Here is a 13,325-nt window from a genome sequence, read left to right as displayed (position 1 = left end):
ATCTGTATATGCAATTTTAAACATGATTCAGCTCTTAGAAACGGAGAGGGGCTTGGAGAGGGATAAGATCGAAAAAGCCGCTATAAATATGATTGCGACCGTTCCTGAATGTTGTACCACTGCAAAGACTGGAATGAGAACAGAAGCAAAATGCCTTTGTGCCTCCTGTACGTTTCCCGCCCTCCCAAAGTTGCTCATAGGGAAGCACTCGCCATCCTCAGGAACTTTGTACCTCCCCTTCCTAGCGCCGTGCCATTCTGTCTTGAGCTGGGTGTATGCCACTCAAATATTTTCAAAGGCAAAAGCAAATAGAAAAATCTCACTTCTGCTGTGTGTAGTTACTGCAGGTGAACAGACCAGCAAGCAGCGTTTCCCAAATGGTTGTCAAACCATCTGGCATATCATGAGTCGATAAGACTGAAAACCAAGACAGGTTTGGATTTTTGAAAGAATTGCATTAAACGTGTTTTCTACTCTGTAAAAGACATTTAAGCAGGCAATTTCCTCCCCATGTAAGAAACTGAGTCAGAAATGACAGGATGTTGGGTAGAGCATCCCTAATCTATGTATGTTAGCAATGGTTCCTATAGCGATTAAGTATGATGTTTAGGAATCGAATGGTGTCAGGTTAGTTTGTAGTTTATGGATCCTGCTTGGCTGTTGCACACAGATCATAAATACAACACTGAATACCCTTAATGACCTTAATGGGGCTGCCAGTATATTTACTGTCCTGCGGTGTGAAATAAAGAAGTGCTCTGCTAATGATCATAAATACATCAAGGGGCGAGGATGGGTTCTGACAGACAAATGCAACCCAGCATGGCTTAGACTCGGTCTCTCTTGTCCACATATGCATTCCCTGAAGAACTGCATGGATTTATTCAGGAATAGGGAAAGCACAGAGGAAAAATGGAGCCAAAACACTGTAAGGTGCACTACTTGTCAAGCTGAAGAACTCCTTACTCTCGGGGGTGTTTTCAATGAATGAAATTATGGATTATTTACATAGCACCCCAAGTGTGCATAGTGCTTTGCAAGCAAAATTGAAAACGAGAGACTTAGAAGTCCAAGAATCTCCATTAAAAAAAAAAAAAAAAAATCATGCCGTTCAGGACAAAAGTGCAGCCAGTGAAATGACTAATGCCCCGATTGCAATGTGACTATGAAATAGAAGATGTTTTTTTTATGAAAACAGACTTTAAGATGATCTGTCTCTGCCATTTCCCTCTCAACACCGCCAATCATCGACATGTTGTCAGTGCCTGATTTGATGCACACATATATTCACCAGCTAATACCATTACCGAAAATAACCAGACAGTGTAGCAGATAGTAGCCAATGACTCGGTGCCCCAAAATCTTTCTAGTTGCAGCTCGGCCTTCTGGAACCAAGTTTTGACAAGAGGCCTCTAAAGCACTCAAACTAACTGGTTTGATTTAAAGACCATTAAAGGCATTGGTTTGGTCTTGAGGTTGAAAATGAACCTATTTAGACAATGTTGATCACCTTTTATATTTATAGCGAGGTATCACTTTAAGCCAGCAATGCCATTCCTCTTTTCTTCGAGGGTGCTATGTTTCAGTAGCCTATAATATTAACAATTAATGGTCAGATTTCTAGAAGGGGTTTACTCTAATTTTAATAAAAGGCCTCTCAGGAAGGGTCAGTGAACTGTAAGAAATCAATCATTTATAAGCAGTCTCTGGTTCTCATTGAAATATTTATGTATGATAAAGCTATCTTGACAAGGCAGAGTTCAGCCCATGGGCCACTTGTGACAACATGACAGGGTTTCATAACAGACCATGTGTATAATTAAAGCAAGAACGTAGAATGAAGGCAGAAGGAGATGTGTCCGTTTCATGACATAACTCTTCAAGGAGCAATAATCCAATATGATTATATAGAACAAGAAGCTGTTCTCCAGTTAAATGTAATAAAGGCTACCGAAAGAACAGAACTTGGAAAAAGTAGAAGGAAAAAAAAAACAAGCCCTATCCATTAGACATGTCTCTAGTACTTCTTGATGATGGATGAGCAAAGAGGTTTTGAAATGGCAAATGGCAACTGAAGTTTTGAATGAAAGGAGCCTACTTATTTCCTAACTTATATTTGATATAAGGTGAAATTATTAGCCGGCCTCGCACAACCTTTGTGAGATGGGTGCACATGCCCCAGTTTAAAGAGTTATTCTAAGTCCCTTTTGCAAGTGCTTGTTGGCAGAGCTGGGACTAAAAAACCAAATCTTCTGAGCCTCAGTCCTTTTGCATTAATCACCAGACTGTCCAGCTGTGGAAAAGTATACGATGTGACAAGCCAACATTTCTTCCTGCCCCAACACACAATCACTTAAGCCTACCTACAGCACGAAGTTCAATTTTTATTGTCTGTCTTATGAGAAGAATGACAATATTGCAAATGGTGATAAAATATTCTATCCCTTTAAAAATGTTGTTAAAGTGTTTGATGCTGCCATCTCCTATGACACAGGCTAAATATAAATTGCATAAAGTATTTGCCTTAAATGTTGGGAAATGCTTGTAAGAAAAGTAAATAAGAAAAAGTCAACGACACCTAACCACTTGCTGGGAAAAGCAATATTGCTCGGCGGTATGATTATTGTACTTACTGTACTTACAGCTTTCTGAAAATCTCTTTTCATGTTTGACATTTTCACAGGATTCTTTCCCTTCGCCTGTGAAAGTCTGCTCAATTTAATCTCAACATTAGACTCTCAAAGTAGCCATCTCGCAGCCCTAGAATTTCACCAGCTGGTACCAGTGGCAAGCATTAAAGTGCCAGTAATTGGCATGTTTGACATGAGCGTGTCACACTGGGCAGCATGAAAGGACTTAGAAAAAGTCCATGGATGTCTAAATATTTTAGGGCTGCTCCAAAAGCCATCTGAAAAGTGATTGCCTGCTGACAAATGCTTGGACTGCAAGTATTTTGGTGCATTAACCTTAATTCAGGCTGTACTTTTTGATTTTTACTTGGCTTTTGATGACATTTAAGATCCTAATAAACTGTTTTCATTAGAAGGACCCGGCCAGCCTGCAGGTCCGACAAAGCCAACAGGCCTCCCTGGGCGGGTACCACCAAAAGGCTATGCTTAAGGATGCCCTTTCATTGTGATTGAGGTGGGGGGAGAGGATTTTTATTCTTCTGTTACTTTTTGTTAGGGCTCTTTTGAATTCAGCAGTGTGCTGGGGGTGTTTTTACAAGGGAAGGTAGTGACAGCTGCAGCCCTTCTGTATAGGAGGGAGTGCAGGTTCGGATGGAAGAATAACAGAATTAGGGGGAGGAGAGTTGGAGTTTCTTAGGTTTTCGGGTGTTATTTGGGGAATCCACTCTGTGGCTTGGTTATTAATTGTAAGCTGCTCTAAGCCCTTTGGATAGGGCATGCAAAAATACACGCATGCACACGCACACACACAGCTCATCCATACACACACATCTGTCTGTCGTCATACAGTGGGATGCCCAAATGAAGGACTGTTCTTCTTCCTGTATCGAGCCCTCAGTTTCAACACTACTGCAATATATATATATATATATATAAAATTTAAGACTAACACTTCTCCATAAAAAGGATGGTGGGGGGTGTGGGGGAGATGTCCAGACTATGAGCTGGGCAAAGCAGAAAGTTAAAGGACACATTTTAGAAGAAAAAGATACCTGAAAGAAAGAAATGGGAACAGAGTGCTGCTCAGACTCCTTTCCCAGTCCTTGGCTCGAAATGCTGTAGTTTATTGTTGAGCTTCTTTCTTTTCCTTCCTATGAAGTGGTGGTGTAGGAGGCCTCTGCTTTCCAGTCATGCTGTTTTACTCTCCTAACCCAGTCCTGCCCTGCAGCATTGCAGAAGACCCTCTCCCATTTCCCCACTTTCTCCCAGTGTTTGCAGACCCCTGCTGAAACCTGCCTCACAGCCTCACTTCACTCCTTGCCTTTTCTACTCATTCTGAACGCTGAAGTCAGACAAATGAATTGCATCCTCTAAATGGGCATTGTGGAAAGCATGGCTTCTATCCAGTTTTAAATTGTAGCCCTGCTAATTAGGGGAGCTGTCTCGGCAAGTCTGAAGTCTGGCCAAGGTGGGCTGGCTGCTCTTGTAGTGTTTTTCATTCCAGAGTTTCAGAAACCTGGATCAGTCCATTAGGAATTAACAAGAAATGCATTATTCATTTTTCCCTGATATATTTGCATAATAATAGTAATACCCAGAGCTGCTTTCAAGTTAAGAAGGAATGAGGTCTGAGTAGGTCCCATGTTCACTGTGAGCCTTGCACTTAACCTTTCAAACGCCCACCCTGAGCCTAGGTGACCCACAGAGCTGGCATGGTTGCAAAGCACTGCAATTTCTAATTCAGCGACATGCAGGGTAGTTACGTCTAGTAACGCATCCACCTCTTTGCACCTTCCATCATCTCCGTACTGGAAGAATAGTTTGCTGCCAGGACAAGAAAATATCCATGTACCTTGGGACTGTCCTTTTAATGTTCTGGGGCATCTCCTGGCACTTTGCAAAATAATGACGAAATGAAGCTTGTATTTAAAAACCTGAGCAGTTGGCATTGAGTAGAATTTTGTGGACTGGAAAGATGGGATATTTTTTGAAATTTTCTTTGCCATTGTAAATGAAGTCAACATGTGCAAGGTTTGAAAATGGCTTTTAACAGGCCAGGAACCAGATTTCCCCGCTGCCTTGCACCTTGAACACGAGCAAAACAGTGGTCATAGATTATAGCCATTTTACACCACTGTAAACCACTTTTAAAAGGTGGAAGGCATAGAGGGAGGATCAGACTTCATGTTTAAGCTTTGACATTGTGGTAACAGGAATGGGAGGGCAGACATAATGATAAATACTTGCCAATAAGGAAACTGCATGTCTTCAGTTGAAAGTTGCTTCAGTTTATTACTCACTTGAATGACATTATCAACAAAGGGTGTTGAAATCAATGCACAAAGGAGGGTAGGAGAAAGCCTGCTAAATTGCATTATAAAACACAATCTACATCACAACAGGAATACATTAATTTAGAAGAAAAGTAGCAACCTTCAACTAACAGAATAATGAATAGTTACAAAGGTTTATCATATTAAAAAGGGGCTAATTGTGTTCATTAATTCACAACCTTACCGCCATTGTGGAGAAAAACTAAATGTGAACAAAGCTATAATCTGCTTCATATTCTTGGAAACCGGCACAAACGCTGGTTATCCATTACCATTATTTCCGTGTATCCCATCTTAATTACAACGAGGAACAGACGGAGAACAAAGGAGCCATTTCAGATTAGACACAACTATTGCCCGCCTGAGCTACAGCTTCGCAAACTCCATTCTTGTTGGGTTTTGTTTCTTTTCTCCCACTTGGTATCAGCACCAGTGCACTGGCATAACTTTCTAATGGTCAGTTAATTAATAATACCCAAAGCTTGACCTGACTTTTTCCTTTTAATATCTAGTGGGGAATTTTCTTCAGAATCTAAATACCAGTTTCCTGTAAACCTCCATCCCTTAATCGCTCCAATTATTTTTGTTTCTGAGTAATAATTTATAATTGGGCCATTGTGGAGGAGGGAGGAAGGACTGGTGGCAGAAAGAAATCTATAAAATATCTTTCTCTTATTTTTTAGTGAAAGGTCAAACTTTTCTGACTAGCTGTAGTCTGCCCGTCTTCCTAAGCTGCTGCCTGATATTGTATTGGAGCCCATTATGTAGCACCTCTGTAGTAAAATTGGCCATATTTTTCTGATCCTTCTATACTGACAAGAAGTTAATTCAGGGTCATCAGCTTGCAATCTAGCTTTTTGCAAGGGGCATCGTGAAGCTGCACTGCTCCACCAGGCAGTCTTTATCTATTCTGTGACCGAGCCCTGGATGTAACTATGTCCTAGGCACATTGAGATGGGGTAATGCCAAGTCTTTACCTCATCCCAACTGCTTGCGTGGGGTGACTGGAGAATGCAGTGGCTGTGGATAGTTGGCTTCCTTCAACCCAGTTTATAGGAAGTAGCAAATATAGCACACAGGAATAAGCTGCTTTATTCCCTTCTTCTGACATACCAAATGGGTCATAATCTGGCCCTTATATTTTGTTTTTCATTATTATTGAATGCAGGAGAGTGGGATCATTTGGCTGAGTATGTGTGCATTGAAGGGAAGCCTGGGTGCAGGGTCAGGTTTTTACGTTGAGCTCTGAATGTAGTGATATGAATGGCAGATGGCAGGATAGGTTTGCGCTCTGTAGACTAACTAAATCATAGCACAAGCTTTCAGAAGGAGCAGCTTATTTCATGAGATGAAGTGGACACTCTTTTTAATCATGTGCCAACGAGTTGCATAGTTTTACCCCGTAAAAATTCTGTACCCCTGGAGTCTCAACACTTATTTCTGAGTCCATCCATTTGTAAAAACTTAGCCTGACATGGAGCAATGCAGAAGTCACTCTGCTGGATTACTCTACAAGGCTCTTATTTGTCTTCGAAAAGCGAGAGAGCATGAAGAAAAATCCAAACTACAGTTTTTTGTCCTGTTTTTGTGGAGACTTATGTTCCAAATCTCGGGCAGCCACATTTGCATCAAGGAAAACAAAGGAGACAATGAATCCATTTGCTGTCCTTGGAAAAGTCTCTGCATTGACAGCTTCCAAGAGTTCTCAAGTGATCATTTGTGCAATAGCGTTACAAAAAAAACTGCTTGTTTGCAGGCATTTCACTACGGCTTGTTTTGTTTTAAAAAAAGAAAAGAAAGATGTTTTGTGTGGGTTTTGAGATTCTCTTGAATCCTGGCTAGGAACAGTGCAGTTTTTATTTTAGTCGAATAGGACAGATAGAGGCAGAGCATAGACAGCGCTGTGTAGCATGCAGGGGAGGCTGCTGTGAGGAGTGGAACAGTGGCAAGGTCCAGAAGTGTAGGGACACAGCCAGGAGCCCTGGGCAATGTGGGAAGTGGTGACTTGAGGTTGCTACTGCAATCACAAATGTACAGCTGCCGGCACCAGCTGCTTTTTTTTTCCACCTCCCCCCAGTCAGCACTGGAGACTTGCCCCTATCGCCACCTCTGCCCCTCTGTCCCCAGTTTCACCACTGGCAAGGACAGTCATTGGCAGAAGTAATTCTCATGTGAAAACTTTGAACCAGAAACAATCCTGAATGAGTGCATTATGCCAAATTCTGTTTTGAGGCATTTGGCGACTGCATACACTGCATACATGCCCATCAGGTATGTAGCTGTTGGCCCACAGCTCCAAAATGGCACACTTAGACAACAAAATGCTTTTAATGGCTACTATTAGTAGTAGCTCCCCTGTCCCCTCTGAGCGAGGACCCAGCTAAGTTAAAGCAGGCACACAAAGCCAATAAATTGCAACAAGGCATCTTTTCCTGCTCTAGACTGAAAGATCTCATGAGCCAAGAGCAAGGGAAAACTACCACCAGCGTTCTCCACACGTGTGCCAGACCTGCCACCTTGTGAGTTGGGACTAGATCAAGTGGCAGCTCTGACTTCCCTTGCAGCCGGGTTGCATCCCCTCGCTGATTAGAGCAGCACAGCTATAATCCACACATGGCTGGGACTGGAGTCAGTAGCTTGCTTAAGAGTCGTGCACTGCTCATGACTTGCATGACTTGTAACTCGATTAACTTGAACCACTGGGCCAGAAACACCCATTCAAACCGTCATTCTTTAAGGGCAGCGTTCAGGAAAATATAGCTACAAATCATCTCCCAAAATAAAAAGGTTAACTGGTATTAAATTAGTTCATTTACAGAACTCACCGGAATTAGCAGTGTGTTCTTAAATTGCTTTTTGATTGAGGACGTTTGCCTCATTAATCCTAAACAACCTGTGAACACCATTAAAGTCTAATAGAATAATGAGTGAGATTGGAGAGTACCCTCACGCATACTGTACTACAAAAAGGACCAGGCTATTTTGCAGTCTGCAAAAATGCACACACAATAAGGGCATGTTTTGAAAGGAGCTTATGCTAGGAATACTGTGGAGAGGTTGGTGTCTTTCCCTGCACATGGCCTGTTGCTTTCTGATGTAACATGCTCTGACTTTTCCATGATATACAGGAGCAAGTGGCCTCTGCATTTCCACACTCGACTTTCTGCAAATTTAACTATGGGCCCCAATAACCCATGAAGAAACAGAGGTCCCTAACTTGAGCGCTGAACCCCATTTGAAAATCTGGTCCTTATTATATTTTCCCCAAACTCCCCAGTGGCCCATGAGAGTTTTACCACTCATACGCTTCCCCTCTGACTTATTCTTGGTGGTAGGGTTTTGTCGGGGTGGTGGCAGTGTTTTTTTTTCCTTCCGTGTCTCCCATACGTGCATTACGATTGCTAGCAAAACCGTCTGGGTTTGACAGCACTGAGAGTGGTGGGTGGGGGCTGGGGTAACCTATTCAGATCTCTGCTAGAGTCAGCCATTTCAGAAACAGTGCCAGCTTAATGGTGCAGTATCATTTCATTTCCTCATGCCATTTATTTATATATTTATTGCTTCTTGCACGCTCGCTTCCTCTCCTCCTTATTTCTTCCAAAGATCTCATAGCTTCTCTGAGATCTAGAGCTCAAACAGTTCAGTTAGGCTTTCCATGTGAATTGGCATGGACTGACTGTGAATTAACCAACCTTCGTCCTTCCTCACCCCATCCCCTGGCATATTGACACGCTGACCCTTGGTGCTACATTTAAGTTAGCCTGCAGGCTTCAGCTTGGGGAGTAGGACTTCTTAAATCTGCTCTGTAAAATACCTAACAGGCTTTCAGGTGCTGCGTGCATAATGATGTTGTTGGTGGCTTCCTTTTCCTAGGGAGATTAAGATCCCTAAAATCTCAAGAAAGAATTGGAAGCAGTGATAGCTGAAGGGTGACCGTTCTCACTGACCCCATGATCAACAAGAGTGTTCATTCAGTTTGTTGAACAGCTTGGGAAATGCAGTGTCCAGCCACTTTTGCTTTCTCACCTCCCATCCCGCTGTAGAGTCGACACATTTGAGTTGATTGCCTCTGTACATTTCTTCACAGGTAGGGTCCTTTTTATGTCAAAAGACATGTTTTCAACCCTGCAGGGGACAGACAGCATTACCGTCTGGTCTCATGTCGAGTTATTAATTTAACCAAAAATTTCAATTTCAGATAGCCTGAGGTTAGTCTTCTGCATTGGCAGCATTCTCATCATTCCAAAAGTGTCCCTAGTAATAACCTTTGCCTGCTTCATTACCTTTTTGCATGCATAATAGCATCATGTACTGTGGGATTAAAATAAGCATGGGTATAAAATGGTGCACAATTGTGCATAATATTTTACTGCGCTCCCCTCCTATGCTCAGAAAATGACAAACTATTCAGTACAATGCATGTTGCTCAAAGCTTATCACAAAAAATATAATACTCTTTCTTTTTATGGCCAGCATCCTTTTTTGTGCACATCTAAAAATCTCTGTAAAATAGTATATTGCAAGGTTTTAATGAGGCTGCTATTTGCAATGCCCCAACTCCTTGTGTATTAGACTGCAGCCAGGATTTGAAAGAAGAAGAGTCATTAGTGAAAGAAGAAATTCAAGGAAAAATCACAGCACCTTATTTCATTGACTGTTAGTATTTCTAATTGAATTGCTATGCAGCACAAATATGAAGGAAAAAAACAAGAGATTTTATTTTTATGCCAAACTTTAAGATCAAAAAAATACAAGTACACAAGTCTTCATGACTGTGTTACAAAACCATATTCCTGTCTGATCACAGCACATTGTTTAAACACCTTCTGATGCTTCATGGAAAACTTTGTAAATTAAGCCATTTGTGACAGATTCTGTACTCCTATCTTAAGGCATTTATCTGCCCTTGAATTTTAATATGAAGGGCTTTTTCATTTAAAAAAGTAAGACGTCTTTGTTTCTTATATCCCATCCAGTCCCAGTTCCTTACATCTGATGTTTTTGTAGATGGCTGTGATAAATCTAAGGTTGGGATAATACGTAGTAAATAATTGGTAGAAGCAGACCAAGTCCTGAAAAATAAGGAAACAAATGCTTCTAAGTAATGAGGAAGATCTGTGAGTGTGGATGCATTTGAATAAGGAGCGAGAATTGAGAGAGAGAGACTTTCAAAAATATTCGGCACATAAAGGTTGGACCAGATTTTTTTTAGCACCTAAAAAGAGGGCTGATTTTCCAAAGTGCCATGCATCCCCGCAGCTCTCATTGTTCACAAGAGCACTAACAACACTAGGTCATATCTCTCAGCAGCTCTCACAACGACAATTTGGTTGTTACGCTACTTGGAAGGACCTTGTTGTGCGATTCATGGAAAGGTAGTACTTGCTGGGCTATGCTGAACACACAGCAGAGGAGGATAAAAAGACTGTTTTTGTGACTCCTGATTTTGAGCTGCTGCTTGGGCTGAAGAACTGATTTTAGGCAAGCTGAAAAGATCAACTAAGTTACAGCTGTAAAAAAAAAAAAAAAAAAAAAAAAAAAAAAAAAAAGCTAGGAAAATTTATGTGAAAAAAAGACTTAGAAAAAATGTGAAACTTAAAAAAAAAATCTTTTCTTTCCCTTTTTTTTTTTTTTTTACGTTGCTCATAGAAAGGAGCAACTGTGGTTGTGTCAGAAAGCAAATGATAGCTGGTGAAGACTGAATTTACAGCTCTTTTTAACAAAAGCATGCCGAGTCAAAGCAGATCTGGTTAGGAAAGGTTGCCAAAGCAGTGGTCAAACATAAGGCAGATATAGAAATGCTGTTGTTGTTTTTCATTTCATGTAAGTTGCTCTGAGCCTTTCCAGATAGGGCCTGGATAGAAATCTGAATAGTACTACTGAGGAGGAGGAGGATAGTGCTATGGGAGAACAGAGATGGGAAAATATCATATGGTGCCAAACACCTGAAGACAGAGAGAATGAAAAGAGTTATCCCACTTATCAGTGGAGAGACAGATTTGCCCACCTTCAGACAGGATTCTGCGTTAGGCCTGGGAATCAAACCTAGTCTCTTTAATCTCTTAAAGATTAGACCATTCATCCTCTTTCCAGTATTGAAAGGAGGTTTCCTTGGGCTTAGGGGTTGTCTTCAACATCTGCACACCATCAGAGTCGAGCAGGGTAGGGTTTCCTCTAGCTATAGGAAAAAATTGCCAGAAGCTTGACCTGCTTCTGCTCCGGCACTGGATTTCCTCTGTTTCACTTGGAGAAGAAGGGCAGCTGCTGTGATCCTTCCTATAGGGCACGCCAAGTGAGAAAGCATCCTGCATGCTTCAAATCCTTTCAGATGGCTTAACCTTTAGAAAGCCCTAATGATATGGCCAGAAAATAGACGAAGACAGCAAACTGGGGCATAGAGATGGTGCCAGCAATGCAGCGCCCTGGAGTCTTGGTAGGTCTCCATGTGATGATCGATGTGACGCAGTGTTCAAAGTCAAATCTGCTCATACAAGTAGAGGAGATGGCAGTGGAAACAGCATGTACCCACAGGCCCTTACATTTAGTTCATCTCTGCTTTACTTTTCGAGTAAAGAAAAGTGTTCATCCTGAGCAAAAGAGCAGAATTAAAGCACAAAGCACGAAGGTCAGATTTGTCCCCGTGAACTGTTAAAAAGACTGGGTGCTGCCCCATTTTGAAAACCTGCCTGTCACTGTCACAGTGGGGGTCACTTTTTTGGCCTGACACTTGGCCTCACCGCTGAAAACACAGATAGAAATCAATAGTTGGAACTTTCCCCTTTTCTCCTTTCTAGTAGGAAACATCCTAACATAGGATTTGTAGGAATAAAAGAGAGAAATTCAGCCTCCATACCTCTGGGGCCTTTCTCCTAACAGGATGAGGACATTTGGTGTTTGTGCTTTTCATGATGCAGATGCTTTCCCCGTAAGAAATTAGTTGAAACTCACCTCCTTCAGCTTGTCTAACAAACATCAGCACCCCTCGGAGGATGCACAGCCTTTTATTTTGCAAACATGTTGGGACAATGGCTCAACTGGACCCATATTTCCTTCCCAGTTGTTTAAGACGAACCTAACCCACTCAGTTTAGTTGAACGGAGTGGCAACAGAGCACGTCCTCTGTAATGTCTCAACCTGCTTCCATGCACCCGCTTAGCTTACCAAATCATTAGTTCATCACACGGCTTTATATCCATTCACGTGACTAATCCCTACTACAAAAATGACACTTTTCTGTGTCTCTCAAACATTGTGAGGTTGACAAACTGGGCAGATCTCTCTTGGCTTAGAGATGTTAAAACTCTTTTCAGTCAGCAATGTTCTGAATGACTTTGGCTCTGGATCCAAACTCAGTTGGTGTCTGGAAAGCAGATAATCTTAAAATTGTTCTTGGAGGTTGCACCCCAGAGAGCTTATCTGCTGTAGGTTTGATCCAAAAAAAACCCCAACACCCCAAGGGGAAAAGATTCCACAGAAAATGTTTGCAAGAAATACAAAAATGAACTATTATTACTACAATTGAAAAGAGATTATTTTGAATCTCCCATATTGTGCTTTTCATCTCCTGAGAATCTGCAAATGTTTCACCTTCCTTTATATAGGCATTAGTCAACCAGGTCTGAAATGCAGCCATGCCTCTTGGGTGGGTTACACTTGGGATTTAGGCTCTTTTGAAAACTCCAGCTTTAAGGAAATTAAGCACTAAAATTCAGTGGCATTTGAGCACCTTAATTTCCGGAGGCCCCTTTGAAAATCTCACTCAAAGGATGGATTAGGAAAGAAGGCAATGCAGATACTGTCTAGATGAAAGAGTATATTGTTTACTTGTACACTGGATTATTATTTCAAATCAGCATGTTAATCTTTATGGGCCATTGTGATTAAGAACAATGTATTTCTTCATTTTTAGTCTCCCCAAATCTCTTTGTGCTTAGTCTGACTGTTGTCATACATATTTAGCTACATGAATCATAGCCAACATCCCAAACTGTTCAGTGCATTATTTCCTTCAATTGTCTGCTGCTTCATTTGCATTCCCAACATTAATCCAATTGATGTGTTAGCCAGGTTTTACATTTTGTTCCTTAAATAGTTTTCAGAATCCTTATGTTTCGTGTTTCGGCAGCCCGGCCAAAAAGGATCTAACTTTGCTGTCGGAAACATGGCGCAAGCCTCACAGCAAGTCGGAGATATCAACGATGCAATAACTGCCCCGAGTGTATTATTTCCATTTTACAGCTGTGTACACTAAGACAAATTTAATTTCTATGACTTGTCCAAGGTGACACAGGCAGTTTCAACAGAGACAGAGCTAGGAGCCTTGGCTGTCTATCCTCAGCTTTAAATGCTTGTTCTCCTTCGA

This window comes from Alligator mississippiensis, chromosome 7 (assembly GCF_030867095.1).
Source record: "Alligator mississippiensis isolate rAllMis1 chromosome 7, rAllMis1, whole genome shotgun sequence".
Classification (NCBI taxonomy): domain Eukaryota; kingdom Metazoa; phylum Chordata; order Crocodylia; family Alligatoridae; genus Alligator; species Alligator mississippiensis.
The sequence above is the reverse complement of the archived record's forward strand: the minus strand, read 5'-3'. Positions refer to the sequence as shown.